The following is a 16,033-nucleotide window of genomic DNA, read 5'->3' on the forward strand; positions in this document are numbered from 1 at the left end:
CGATTTTCTGCCTTGTTGAGCTGAGAAAACGCGTTTGCTGCGTTCTTAGAGCTGTACGAGCTCAGGAAAGTGGTTTTCTCACACAACTAATGGATATTTATGTATAACATTCAAAATAAGTTTGTAAACATTTTTAAACAGCAAAATCTTAAAAATAATAAACAAAAATTTGTTTTTTAACATGTCATTCAAAAAACATGAATGTTGTGGAAATGATCATTCATTCGATTTTCTGCCTTGTTGAGCTGAGAAAACGCGTTTGCTGCGTTCTTAGAGCTGTACGAGCTCAGGAAAGTGGTTTTCTCACACAACTAATGGATATTTATGTAAAACATTCAAAATAAGTTTGTAAACATTTTTAAACAACAAAATCTTAAAAATAATAAACAAAAAAGTTGTTTTTTACCATGTCATTCAAAAAACATGAATGTTGTGGAAATGATCATTCATTCGATTTTCTGCCTTGTTGAGCTGAGAAAACGCGTTTGCTGCGTTCTTAGAGCTGTACGAGCTCAGGAAAGTGGTTTTCTCACACAACTAATGGATATTTATGTATAACATTCAAAATAAGTTTGTAAACATTTTTAAACAGCAAAAACTTAAAAATAATAAACAAAAAAGTTGTTTTTTTAAGATGTATGCCAAAAAACATGAATGTTGTGGAAATGATTATTCATTCGATTTTCTGCCTTGTTGAGCTGAGAAAACGCGTTTGCTGCGTTCTTAGAGCTGTACGAGCTCAGGAAAGTGGTTTTCTCACACAACTAATGGATATTTATGTATAACATTCAAAATAAGTTTGTAAACATTTTTAAACAGCAAAATCTTAAAAATAATAAACAAAAAAGTTGTTTTTTACCATGTCATTCAAAAAACATGAATGTTGTGGAAATGATCATTCATTCGATTTTCTGCCTTGTTGAGCTGAGAAAACGCGTTTGCTGCGTTCTTAGAGCTGTACGAGCTCAGGAAAGTGGTTTTCTCACACAACTAATGGATATTTATGTAAAACATTCAAAATAAGTTTGTAAACATTTTTAAACAGCAAAATCTTAAAAATAATAAACAAAAAAGTTGTTTTTTACCATGTCATTCAAAAAACATGAATGTTGTGGAAATGATCATTCATTCGATTTTCTGCCTTGTTGAGCTGAGAAAACGCGTTTGCTGCGTTCTTAGAGCTGTACGAGCTCAGGAAAGTGGTTTTCTCACACAACTAATGGATATTTATGTATAACATTCAAAATAAGTTTGTAAACATTTTTAAACAGCAAAAACTTAAAAATAATAAACAAAAAAGTTGTTTTTTAAGATGTATGCCAAAATGCATGAATGTTGTGGAAATGAACATTCATTCGATTTTCTGCCTTGTTGAGCTGAGAAAACGCGTTTGCTGCGTTCTTAGAGCTGTACGAGCTCAGGAAAGTGGTTTTCTCACACAACTAATGGATATTTATGTAAAACATTCAAAATAAGTTTGTAAACATTTTTAAACAGCAAAATCTTAAAAATAATAAACAAAAAAGTTGTTTTTTAACATGTCATTCAAAAAACATGAATGTTGTGGAAATGATCATTCATTCGATTTTCTGCCTTGTTGAGCTGAGAAAACGCGTTTGCTGCGTTCTTAGAGCTGTACGAGCTCAGGAAAGTGGTTTTCTCACACAACTAATGGATATTTATGTATAACATTCAAAATAAGTTTGTAAACATTTTTAAACAGCAAAAACTTAAAAATAATAAACAAAAAAGTTGTTTTTTAAGATGTATGTCAAAATGCATGAATGTTGTGGAAATGATCATTCATTCGATTTTCTGCCTTGTTGAGCTGAGAAAACGCGTTTGCTGCGTTCTTAGAGCTGTACGAGCTCAGGAAAGTGGTTTTCTCACACAACTAATGGATATTTATGTATAACATTCAAAATAAGTTTGTAAACATTTTTAAACAGCAAAATCTTAAAAATAATAAACAAAAAAGTTGTTTTTTAAGATGTATGCCAAAATGTATGAATGTTGTGGAAATGATCATTCATTCGATTTTCTGCCTTGTTGAGCTGAGAAAACGCGTTTGCTGCGTTCTTAGAGCTGTACGAGCTCAGGAAAGTGGTTTTCTCACACAACTAATGGATATTTATGTAAAACATACAAAATAAGTTTGTAAACATTTTTAAACTGCAAAATCTTAAAAATAATAAACAAAAAAGTTGTTTTTTAAGATGTATGCCAAAATGCATGAATGTTGTGGAAATGATCATTCATTCGATTTTCTGCCTTGGTGAGCTGAGAAAACGCGTTTGCTGCGATCTTAGAGCTGTACGAGCTCAGGAAAGTGGTTTTCTCACACAACTAATGGATTAGTATGGATAATGGATAACATACAAAATAATGTTAATGGATAACATACAAAATAAGTTTGTAAACATTTTTAAACAGCAAAAACTTAAAAATAATAAACAAAAAGTTGTTTTTTAACATGTCATTCAAAAAACATGAATGTTTTGGAAATGATCATTCATTCGATTTTCTGCCTTGTTGAGCTGAGAAAACGCGTTTGCTGCGTTCTTAGAGCTGTACGAGCTCAGGAAAGTGGTTTTCTCACACAACTAATGGATATTTATGTATAACATTCAAAATAAGTTTGTAAACATTTTTAAACAGCAAAAACTTAAAAATAATAAACAAAAAAGTTGTTTTTTAACATGTCATTCAAAAAACATGAATGTTGTGGAAATGATCATTCATTCGATTTTCTGCCTTGTTGAGCTGAGAAAACGCGTTTGCTGCGTTCTTAGAGCTGTACGAGCTCAGGAAAGTGGTTTTCTCACACAACTAATGGATATTTATGTATAACATTCAAAATAAGTTTGTAAACATTTTTAAACAGCAAAAACTTAAAAATAATAAACAAAAAAGTTGTTTTTTAAGATGTATGCCAAAAAACATGAATGTTGTGGAAATGATCATTCATTCGATTTTCTGCCTTGTTGAGCTGAGAAAACGCGTTTGCTGCGTTCTTAGAGCTGTACGAGCTCAGGAAAGTGGTTTTCTCACACAACTAATGGATATTTATGTATAACATTCAAAATAAGTTTGTAAACATTTTTAAACAGCAAAAACTTAAAAATAATAAACAAAAAAGTTGTTTTTTAAGATGTATGCCAAAATGCATGAATGTTGTGGAAATGATCATTCATTCGATTTTCTGCCTTGTTGAGCTGAGAAAACGCGTTTGCTGCGTTCTTAGAGCTGTACGAGCTCAGGAAAGTGGTTTTCTCACACAACTAATGGATATTTATGTATAACATTCAAAATAAGTTTGTAAACATTTTTAAACAGCAAAATCTTAAAAATAATAAACAAAAAAGTTGTTTTTTAAGATGTATGCCAAAATGTATGAATGTTGGGGAAAGGATCATTCATTCGATTTTCTGCCTTGTTGAGCTGAGAAAACGCGTTTGCTGCGTTCTTAGAGCTGTACGAGCTCAGGAAAGTGGTTTTCTCACACAACTAATGGATATTTATGTAAAACATACAAAATAAGTTTGTAAACATTTTTAAACTGCAAAATCTTAAAAATAATAAACAAAAAAGTTGTTTTTTAAGATGTATGCCAAAATGCATGAATGTTGTGGAAATGATTATTCATTCGATTTTCTGCCTTGGTGAGCTGAGAAAACGCGTTTGCTGCGATCTTAGAGCTGTACGAGCTCAGGAAAGTGGTTTTCTCACACAACTAATGGATTAGTATGGATAATGGATAACATACAAAATAATGTTAATGGATAACATACAAAATAAGTTTGTAAACATTTTTAAACAGCAAAAACTTAAAAATAATAAACAAAAAAGTTGTTTTTTAACATGTCATTCAAAAAACATGAATGTTTTGGAAATGATCATTCATTCGATTTTCTGCCTTGTTGAGCTGAGAAAACGCGTTTGCTGCGTTCTTAGAGCTGTACGAGCTCAGGAAAGTGGTTTTCTCACACAACTAATGGATATTTATGTATAACATTCAAAATAAGTTTGTAAACATTTTTAAACAGCAAAATCTTAAAAATAATAAACAAAAAAGTTGTTTTTTAACATGTCATTCAAAAAACATGAATGTTGTGGAAATGATCATTCATTCGATTTTCTGCCTTGTTGAGCTGAGAAAACGCGTTTGCTGCGTTCTTAGAGCTGTACGAGCTCAGGAAAGTGGTTTTCTCACACAACTAATGGATATTTATGTATAACATTCAAAATAAGTTTGTAAACATTTTTAAACAGCAAAAACTTAAAAATAATAAACAAAAAAGTTGTTTTTTAAGATGTATGCCAAAATGCATGAATGTTGTGGAAATGATCATTCATTCGATTTTCTGCCTTGTTGAGCTGAGAAAACGCGTTTGCTGCGTTCTTAGAGCTGTACGAGCTCAGGAAAGTGGTTTTCTCACACAACTAATGGATATTTATGTATAACATTCAAAATAAGTTTGTAAACATTTTTAAACAGCAAAATCTTAAAAATAATAAACAAAAAAGTTGTTTTTTAAGATGTATGCCAAAACGTATGAATGTTGTGGAAATGATCATTCATTCGATTTTCTGCCTTGTTGAGCTGAGAAAACGCGTTTGCTGCGTTCTTAGAGCTGTACGAGCTCAGGAAAGTGGTTTTCTCACACAACTAATGGATATTTATGTATAACATTCAAAATAAGTTTGTAAACATTTTTAAACAGCAAAAACTTAAAAATAATAAACAAAAATTTGTTTTTTAAGATGTATGCCAAAATGCATGAATGTTGTGGAAATGATCATTCATTCGATTTTCTGCCTTGTTGAGCTGAGAAAACGCGTTTGCTGCGTTCTTAGAGCTGTACGAGCTCAGGAAAGTGGTTTTCTCACACAACTAATGGATATTTATGTAAAACATTCAAAATAAGTTTGTAAACATTTTTAAACAGCAAAATCTTAAAAATAATAAACAAAAAAGTTGTTTTTTACCATGTCATTCAAAAAACATGAATGTTGTGGAAATGATCATTCATTCGATTTTCTGCCTTGTTGAGCTGAGAAAACGCGTTTGCTGCGTTCTTAGAGCTGTACGAGCTCAGGAAAGTGGTTTTCTCACACAACTAATGGATATTTATGTATAACATTCAAAATAAGTTTGTAAACATTTTTAAACAGCAAAAACTTAAAAATAATAAACAAAAAAGTTGTTTTTTAAGATGTATGTCAAAATGTTTTTTAACATGTCATTCAAAAAACATGAATGTTGTGGAAATGATCATTCATTCGATTTTCTGCCTTGTTGAGCTGAGAAAACGCGTTTGCTGCGTTCTTAGAGCTGTACGAGCTCAGGAAAGTGGTTTTCTCACACAACTAATGGATATTTATGTATAACATTCAAAATAAGTTTGTAAACATTTTTAAACAGCAAAAACTTAAAAATAATAAACAAAAAAGTTGTTTTTTAAGATGTATGCCAAAAAACATGAATGTTGTGGAAATGATCATTCATTCGATTTTCTGCCTTGTTGAGCTGAGAAAACGCGTTTGCTGCGTTCTTAGAGCTGTACGAGCTCAGGAAAGTGGTTTTCTCACACAACTAATGGATATTTATGTATAACATTCAAAATAAGTTTGTAAACATTTTTAAACAGCAAAAACTTAAAAATAATAAACAAAAAAGTTGTTTTTTAAGATGTATGCCAAAATGCATGAATGTTGTGGAAATGATCATTCATTCGATTTTCTGCCTTGTTGAGCTGAGAAAACGCGTTTGCTGCGTTCTTAGAGCTGTACGAGCTCAGGAAAGTGGTTTTCTCACACAACTAATGGATATTTATGTATAACATTCAAAATAAGTTTGTAAACATTTTTAAACAGCAAAATCTTAAAAATAATAAACAAAAAAGTTGTTTTTTAACATGTCATTCAAAAAACATGAATGTTGTGGAAATGATCATTCATTCGATTTTCTGCCTTGTTGAGCTGAGAAAACGCGTTTGCTGCGTTCTTAGAGCTGTACGAGCTCAGGAAAGTGGTTTTCTCACACAACTAATGGATATTTATGTAAAACATTCAAAATAAGTTTGTAAACATTTTTAAACAGCAAAATCTTAAAAATAATAAACAAAAAAGTTGTTTTTTAAGATGTATGCCAAAATGCATGAATGTTGTGGAAATGATCATTCATTCGATTTTCTGCCTTGTTGAGCTGAGAAAACGCGTTTGCTGCGTTCTTAGAGCTGTACGAGCTCAGGAAAGTGGTTTTCTCACACAACTAATGGATATTTATGTATAACATTCAAAATAAGTTTGTAAACATTTTTAAACAGCAAAATCTTAAAAATAATAAACAAAAATTTGTTTTTTAACATGTCATTCAAAAAACATGAATGTTGTGGAAATGATCATTCATTCGATTTTCTGCCTTGTTGAGCTGAGAAAACGCGTTTGCTGCGTTCTTAGAGCTGTACGAGCTCAGGAAAGTGGTTTTCTCACACAACTAATGGATATTTATGTATAACATTCAAAATAAGTTTGTAAACATTTTTAAACAGCAAAAACTTAAAAATAATAAACAAAAAAGTTGTTTTTTAAGATGTATGTCAAAATGTTTTTTAACATGTCATTCAAAAAACATGAATGTTGTGGAAATGATCATTCATTCGATTTTCTGCCTTGTTGAGCTGAGAAAACGCGTTTGCTGCGTTCTTAGAGCTGTACGAGCTCAGGAAAGTGGTTTTCTCACACAACTAATGGATATTTATGTATAACATTCAAAATAAGTTTGTAAACATTTTTAAACAGCAAAAACTTAAAAATAATAAACAAAAAAGTTGTTTTTTTAAGATGTATGCCAAAAAACATGAATGTTGTGGAAATGATCATTCATTCGATTTTCTGCCTTGTTGAGCTGAGAAAACGCGTTTGCTGCGTTCTTAGAGCTGTACGAGCTCAGGAAAGTGGTTTTCTCACACAACTAATGGATATTTATGTATAACATTCAAAATAAGTTTGTAAACATTTTTAAACAGCAAAATCTTAAAAATAATAAACAAAAAAGTTGTTTTTTACCATGTCATTCAAAAAACATGAATGTTGTGGAAATGATCATTCATTCGATTTTCTGCCTTGTTGAGCTGAGAAAACGCGTTTGCTGCGTTCTTAGAGCTGTACGAGCTCAGGAAAGTGGTTTTCTCACACAACTAATGGATATTTATGTAAAACATTCAAAATAAGTTTGTAAACATTTTTAAACAGCAAAATCTTAAAAATAATAAACAAAAAAGTTGTTTTTTACCATGTCATTCAAAAAACATGAATGTTGTGGAAATGATCATTCATTCGATTTTCTGCCTTGTTGAGCTGAGAAAACGCGTTTGCTGCGTTCTTAGAGCTGTACGAGCTCAGGAAAGTGGTTTTCTCACACAACTAATGGATATTTATGTATAACATTCAAAATAAGTTTGTAAACATTTTTAAACAGCAAAAACTTAAAAATAATAAACAAAAAAGTTGTTTTTTAAGATGTATGCCAAAATGCATGAATGTTGTGGAAATGAACATTCATTCGATTTTCTGCCTTGTTGAGCTGAGAAAACGCGTTTGCTGCGTTCTTAGAGCTGTACGAGCTCAGGAAAGTGGTTTTCTCACACAACTAATGGATATTTATGTAAAACATTCAAAATAAGTTTGTAAACATTTTTAAACAGCAAAATCTTAAAAATAATAAACAAAAAAGTTGTTTTTTAACATGTCATTCAAAAAACATGAATGTTGTGGAAATGATCATTCATTCGATTTTCTGCCTTGTTGAGCTGAGAAAACGCGTTTGCTGCGTTCTTAGAGCTGTACGAGCTCAGGAAAGTGGTTTTCTCACACAACTAATGGATATTTATGTATAACATTCAAAATAAGTTTGTAAACATTTTTAAACAGCAAAATCTTAAAAATAATAAACAAAAAAGTTGTTTTTTAAGATGTATGCCAAAATGTATGAATGTTGTGGAAATGATCATTCATTCGATTTTCTGCCTTGTTGAGCTGAGAAAACGCGTTTGCTGCGTTCTTAGAGCTGTACGAGCTCAGGAAAGTGGTTTTCTCACACAACTAATGGATATTTATGTAAAACATACAAAATAAGTTTGTAAACATTTTTAAACTGCAAAATCTTAAAAATAATAAACAAAAAAGTTGTTTTTTAAGATGTATGCCAAAATGCATGAATGTTGTGGAAATGATCATTCATTCGATTTTCTGCCTTGTTGAGCTGAGAAAACGCGTTTGCTGCGTTCTTAGAGCTGTACGAGCTCAGGAAAGTGGTTTTCTCACACAACTAATGGATATTTATGTATAACATTCAAAATAAGTTTGTAAACATTTTTAAACAGCAAAATCTTAAAAATAATAAACAAAAATTTGTTTTTTAACATGTCATTCAAAAAACATGAATGTTGTGGAAATGATCATTCATTCGATTTTCTGCCTTGTTGAGCTGAGAAAACGCGTTTGCTGCGTTCTTAGAGCTGTACGAGCTCAGGAAAGTGGTTTTCTCACACAACTAATGGATATTTATGTAAAACATTTAAAATAAGTTTGTAAACATTTTTAAACAGCAAAATCTTAAAAATAATAAACAAAAAAGTTGTTTTTTACCATGTCATTCAAAAAACATGAATGTTGTGGAAATGATCATTCATTCGATTTTCTGCCTTGTTGAGCTGAGAAAACGCGTTTGCTGCGTTCTTAGAGCTGTACGAGCTCAGGAAAGTGGTTTTCTCACACAACTAATGGATATTTATGTATAACATTCAAAATAAGTTTGTAAACATTTTTAAACAGCAAAAACTTAAAAATAATAAACAAAAAAGTTGTTTTTTTAAGATGTATGCCAAAAAACATGAATGTTGTGGAAATGATCATTCATTCGATTTTCTGCCTTGTTGAGCTGAGAAAACGCGTTTGCTGCGTTCTTAGAGCTGTACGAGCTCAGGAAAGTGGTTTTCTCACACAACTAATGGATATTTATGTATAACATTCAAAATAAGTTTGTAAACATTTTTAAACAGCAAAATCTTAAAAATAATAAACAAAAAAGTTGTTTTTTAAGATGTATGCCAAAATGTATGAATGTTGGGGAAAGGATCATTCATTCGATTTTCTGCCTTGTTGAGCTGAGAAAACGCGTTTGCTGCGTTCTTAGAGCTGTACGAGCTCAGGAAAGTGGTTTTCTCACACAACTAATGGATATTTATGTAAAACATACAAAATAAGTTTGTAAACATTTTTAAACTGCAAAATCTTAAAAATAATAAACAAAAAAGTTGTTTTTTAAGATGTATGCCAAAATGCATGAATGTTGTGGAAATGATTATTCATTCGATTTTCTGCCTTGGTGAGCTGAGAAAACGCGTTTGCTGCGATCTTAGAGCTGTACGAGCTCAGGAAAGTGGTTTTCTCACACAAGTAATGGATTAGTATGGATAATGGATAACATACAAAATAATGTTAATGGATAACATACAAAATAAGTTTGTAAACATTTTTAAACAGCAAAAACTTAAAAATAATAAACAAAAAAGTTGTTTTTTAACATGTCATTCAAAAAACATGAATGTTTTGGAAATGATCATTCATTCGATTTTCTGCCTTGTTGAGCTGAGAAAACGCGTTTGCTGCGTTCTTAGAGCTGTACGAGCTCAGGAAAGTGGTTTTCTCACACAACTAATGGATATTTATGTATAACATTCAAAATAAGTTTGTAAACATTTTTAAACAGCAAAATCTTAAAAATAATAAACAAAAAAGTTGTTTTTTAAGATGTATGCCAAAATGCATGAATGTTGTGGAAATGATCATTCATTCGATTTTCTGCCTTGTTGAGCTGAGAAAACGCGTTTGCTGCGTTCTTAGAGCTGTACGAGCTCAGGAAAGTGGTTTTCTCACACAACTAATGGATATTTATGTATAACATTCAAAATAAGTTTGTAAACATTTTTAAACAGCAAAATCTTAAAAATAATAAACAAAAATTTGTTTTTTAACATGTCATTCAAAAAACATGAATGTTGTGGAAATGATCATTCATTCGATTTTCTGCCTTGTTGAGCTGAGAAAACGCGTTTGCTGCGTTCTTAGAGCTGTACGAGCTCAGGAAAGTGGTTTTCTCACACAACTAATGGATATTTATGTAAAACATTCAAAATAAGTTTGTAAACATTTTTAAACAGCAAAATCTTAAAAATAATAAACAAAAAAGTTGTTTTTTACCATGTCATTCAAAAAACATGAATGTTGTGGAAATGATCATTCATTCGATTTTCTGCCTTGTTGAGCTGAGAAAACGCGTTTGCTGCGTTCTTAGAGCTGTACGAGCTCAGGAAAGTGGTTTTCTCACACAACTAATGGATATTTATGTATAACATTCAAAATAAGTTTGTAAACATTTTTAAACAGCAAAAACTTAAAAATAATAAACAAAAAAGTTGTTTTTTTAAGATGTATGCCAAAAAACATGAATGTTGTGGAAATGATCATTCATTCGATTTTCTGCCTTGTTGAGCTGAGAAAACGCGTTTGCTGCGTTCTTAGAGCTGTACGAGCTCAGGAAAGTGGTTTTCTCACACAACTAATGGATATTTATGTATAACATTCAAAATAAGTTTGTAAACATTTTTAAACAGCAAAATCTTAAAAATAATAAACAAAAAAGTTGTTTTTTACCATGTCATTCAAAAAACATGAATGTTGTGGAAATGATCATTCATTCGATTTTCTGCCTTGTTGAGCTGAGAAAACGCGTTTGCTGCGTTCTTAGAGCTGTACGAGCTCAGGAAAGTGGTTTTCTCACACAACTAATGGATATTTATGTAAAACATTCAAAATAAGTTTGTAAACATTTTTAAACAGCAAAATCTTAAAAATAATAAACAAAAAAGTTGTTTTTTACCATGTCATTCAAAAAACATGAATGTTGTGGAAATGATCATTCATTCGATTTTCTGCCTTGTTGAGCTGAGAAAACGCGTTTGCTGCGTTCTTAGAGCTGTACGAGCTCAGGAAAGTGGTTTTCTCACACAACTAATGGATATTTATGTATAACATTCAAAATAAGTTTGTAAACATTTTTAAACAGCAAAAACTTAAAAATAATAAACAAAAAAGTTGTTTTTTAAGATGTATGCCAAAATGCATGAATGTTGTGGAAATGAACATTCATTCGATTTTCTGCCTTGTTGAGCTGAGAAAACGCGTTTGCTGCGTTCTTAGAGCTGTACGAGCTCAGGAAAGTGGTTTTCTCACACAACTAATGGATATTTATGTAAAACATTCAAAATAAGTTTGTAAACATTTTTAAACAGCAAAATCTTAAAAATAATAAACAAAAAAGTTGTTTTTTAACATGTCATTCAAAAAACATGAATGTTGTGGAAATGATCATTCATTCGATTTTCTGCCTTGTTGAGCTGAGAAAACGCGTTTGCTGCGTTCTTAGAGCTGTACGAGCTCAGGAAAGTGGTTTTCTCACACAACTAATGGATATTTATGTATAACATTCAAAATAAGTTTGTAAACATTTTTAAACAGCAAAAACTTAAAAATAATAAACAAAAAAGTTGTTTTTTAAGATGTATGTCAAAATGCATGAATGTTGTGGAAATGATCATTCATTCGATTTTCTGCCTTGTTGAGCTGAGAAAACGCGTTTGCTGCGTTCTTAGAGCTGTACGAGCTCAGGAAAGTGGTTTTCTCACACAACTAATGGATATTTATGTATAACATTCAAAATAAGTTTGTAAACATTTTTAAACAGCAAAATCTTAAAAATAATAAACAAAAAAGTTGTTTTTTAAGATGTATGCCAAAATGTATGAATGTTGTGGAAATGATCATTCATTCGATTTTCTGCCTTGTTGAGCTGAGAAAACGCGTTTGCTGCGTTCTTAGAGCTGTACGAGCTCAGGAAAGTGGTTTTCTCACACAACTAATGGATATTTATGTAAAACATACAAAATAAGTTTGTAAACATTTTTAAACTGCAAAATCTTAAAAATAATAAACAAAAAAGTTGTTTTTTAAGATGTATGCCAAAATGCATGAATGTTGTGGAAATGATCATTCATTCGATTTTCTGCCTTGGTGAGCTGAGAAAACGCGTGTGCTGCGATCTTAGAGCTGTACGAGCTCAGGAAAGTGGTTTTCTCACACAACTAATGGATTAGTATGGATAATGGATAACATACAAAATAATGTTAATGGATAACATACAAAATAAGTTTGTAAACATTTTTAAACAGCAAAAACTTAAAAATAATAAACAAAAAAGTTGTTTTTTAACATGTCATTCAAAAAACATGAATGTTTTGGAAATGATCATTCATTCGATTTTCTGCCTTGTTGAGCTGAGAAAACGCGTTTGCTGCGTTCTTAGAGCTGTACGAGCTCAGGAAAGTGGTTTTCTCACACAACTAATGGATATTTATGTATAACATTCAAAATAAGTTTGTAAACATTTTTAAACAGCAAAAACTTAAAAATAATAAACAAAAAAGTTGTTTTTTAACATGTCATTCAAAAAACATGAATGTTGTGGAAATGATCATTCATTCGATTTTCTGCCTTGTTGAGCTGAGAAAACGCGTTTGCTGCGTTCTTAGAGCTGTACGAGCTCAGGAAAGTGGTTTTCTCACACAACTAATGGATATTTATGTATAACATTCAAAATAAGTTTGTAAACATTTTTAAACAGCAAAAACTTAAAAATAATAAACAAAAATTTGTTTTTTAAGATGTATGCCAAAATGCATGAATGTTGTGGAAATGATCATTCATTCGATTTTCTGCCTTGTTGAGCTGAGAAAACGCGTTTGCTGCGTTCTTAGAGCTGTACGAGCTCAGGAAAGTGGTTTTCTCACACAACTAATGGATATTTATGTAAAACATTCAAAATAAGTTTGTAAACATTTTTAAACAGCAAAATCTTAAAAATAATAAACAAAAAAGTTGTTTTTTACCATGTCATTCAAAAAACATGAATGTTGTGGAAATGATCATTCATTCGATTTTCTGCCTTGTTGAGCTGAGAAAACGCGTTTGCTGCGTTCTTAGAGCTGTACGAGCTCAGGAAAGTGGTTTTCTCACACAACTAATGGATATTTATGTATAACATTCAAAATAAGTTTGTAAACATTTTTAAACAGCAAAAACTTAAAAATAATAAACAAAAAAGTTGTTTTTTAAGATGTATGCCAAAATGCATGAATGTTGTGGAAATGAACATTCATTCGATTTTCTGCCTTGTTGAGCTGAGAAAACGCGTTTGCTGCGTTCTTAGAGCTGTACGAGCTCAGGAAAGTGGTTTTCTCACACAACTAATGGATATTTATGTAAAACATTCAAAATAAGTTTGTAAACATTTTTAAACAGCAAAATCTTAAAAATAATAAACAAAAAAGTTGTTTTTTAACATGTCATTCAAAAAACATGAATGTTGTGGAAATGATCATTCATTCGATTTTCTGCCTTGTTGAGCTGAGAAAACGCGTTTGCTGCGTTCTTAGAGCTGTACGAGCTCAGGAAAGTGGTTTTCTCACACAACTAATGGATATTTATGTATAACATTCAAAATAAGTTTGTAAACATTTTTAAACAGCAAAAACTTAAAAATAATAAACAAAAAAGTTGTTTTTTAAGATGTATGTCAAAATGTTTTTTAACATGTCATTCAAAAAACATGAATGTTGTGGAAATGATCATTCATTCGATTTTCTGCCTTGTTGAGCTGAGAAAACGCGTTTGCTGCGTTCTTAGAGCTGTACGAGCTCAGGAAAGTGGTTTTCTCACACAACTAATGGATATTTATGTATAACATTCAAAATAAGTTTGTAAACATTTTTAAACAGCAAAAACTTAAAAATAATAAACAAAAAAGTTGTTTTTTAAGATGTATGCCAAAAAACATGAATGTTGTGGAAATGATCATTCATTCGATTTTCTGCCTTGTTGAGCTGAGAAAACGCGTTTGCTGCGTTCTTAGAGCTGTACGAGCTCAGGAAAGTGGTTTTCTCACACAACTAATGGATATTTATGTATAACATTCAAAATAAGTTTGTAAACATTTTTAAACAGCAAAAACTTAAAAATAATAAACAAAAAAGTTGTTTTTTAAGATGTATGCCAAAATGCATGAATGTTGTGGAAATGATCATTCATTCGATTTTCTGCCTTGTTGAGCTGAGAAAACGCGTTTGCTGCGTTCTTAGAGCTGTACGAGCTCAGGAAAGTGGTTTTCTCACACAACTAATGGATATTTATGTATAACATTCAAAATAAGTTTGTAAACATTTTTAAACAGCAAAATCTTAAAAATAATAAACAAAAAAGTTGTTTTTTAACATGTCATTCAAAAAACATGAATGTTGTGGAAATGATCATTCATTCGATTTTCTGCCTTGTTGAGCTGAGAAAACGCGTTTGCTGCGTTCTTAGAGCTGTACGAGCTCAGGAAAGTGGTTTTCTCACACAACTAATGGATATTTATGTAAAACATTCAAAATAAGTTTGTAAACATTTTTAAACAGCAAAATCTTAAAAATAATAAACAAAAAAGTTGTTTTTTACCATGTCATTCAAAAAACATGAATGTTGTGGAAATGATCATTCATTCGATTTTCTGCCTTGTTGAGCTGAGAAAACGCGTTTGCTGCGTTCTTAGAGCTGTACGAGCTCAGGAAAGTGGTTTTCTCACACAACTAATGGATATTTATGTATAACATTCAAAATAAGTTTGTAAACATTTTTAAACAGCAAAAACTTAAAAATAATAAACAAAAAAGTTGTTTTTTAAGATGTATGCCAAAATGCATGAATGTTGTGGAAATGAACATTCATTCGATTTTCTGCCTTGTTGAGCTGAGAAAACGCGTTTGCTGTGTTCTTAGAGCTGTACGAGCTCAGGAAAGTGGTTTTCTCACACAACTAATGGATATTTATGTAAAACATTCAAAATAAGTTTGTAAACATTTTTAAACAGCAAAATCTTAAAAATAATAAACAAAAAAGTTGTTTTTTAACATGTCATTCAAAAAACATGAATGTTGTGGAAATGATCATTCATTCGATTTTCTGCCTTGTTGAGCTGAGAAAACGCGTTTGCTGCGTTCTTAGAGCTGTACGAGCTCAGGAAAGTGGTTTTCTCACACAACTAATGGATATTTATGTATAACATTCAAAATAAGTTTGTAAACATTTTTAAACAGCAAAATCTTAAAAATAATAAACAAAAAAGTTGTTTTTTAAGATGTATGCCAAAATGTATGAATGTTGTGGAAATGATCATTCATTCGATTTTCTGCCTTGTTGAGCTGAGAAAACGCGTTTGCTGCGTTCTTAGAGCTGTACGAGCTCAGGAAAGTGGTTTTCTCACACAACTAATGGATATTTATGTAAAACATACAAAATAAGTTTGTAAACATTTTTAAACTGCAAAATCTTAAAAATAATAAACAAAAAAGTTGTTTTTTAAGATGTATGCCAAAATGCATGAATGTTGTGGAAATGATCATTCATTCGATTTTCTGCCTTGGTGAGCTGAGAAAACGCGTTTGCTGCGATCTTAGAGCTGTACGAGCTCAGGAAAGTGGTTTTCTCACACAACTAATGGATTAGTATGGATAATGGATAACATACAAAATAATGTTAATGGATAACATACAAAATAAGTTTGTAAACATTTTTAAACAGCAAAAACTTAAAAATAATAAACAAAAAAGTTGTTTTTTAACATGTCATTCAAAAAACATGAATGTTTTGGAAATGATCATTCATTCGATTTTCTGCCTTGTTGAGCTGAGAAAACGCGTTTGCTGCGTTCTTAGAGCTGTACGAGCTCAGGAAAGTGGTTTTCTCACACAACTAATGGATATTTATGTATAACATTCAAAATAAGTTTGTAAACATTTTTAAACAGCAAAAACTTAAAAATAATAAACAAAAAAGTTGTTTTTTTAAGATGTATGCCAAAAAACATGAATGTTGT

This window comes from Clarias gariepinus, chromosome 20 (genome assembly GCF_024256425.1).
Source record: "Clarias gariepinus isolate MV-2021 ecotype Netherlands chromosome 20, CGAR_prim_01v2, whole genome shotgun sequence".
NCBI classification, from domain to species: domain Eukaryota; kingdom Metazoa; phylum Chordata; class Actinopteri; order Siluriformes; family Clariidae; genus Clarias; species Clarias gariepinus.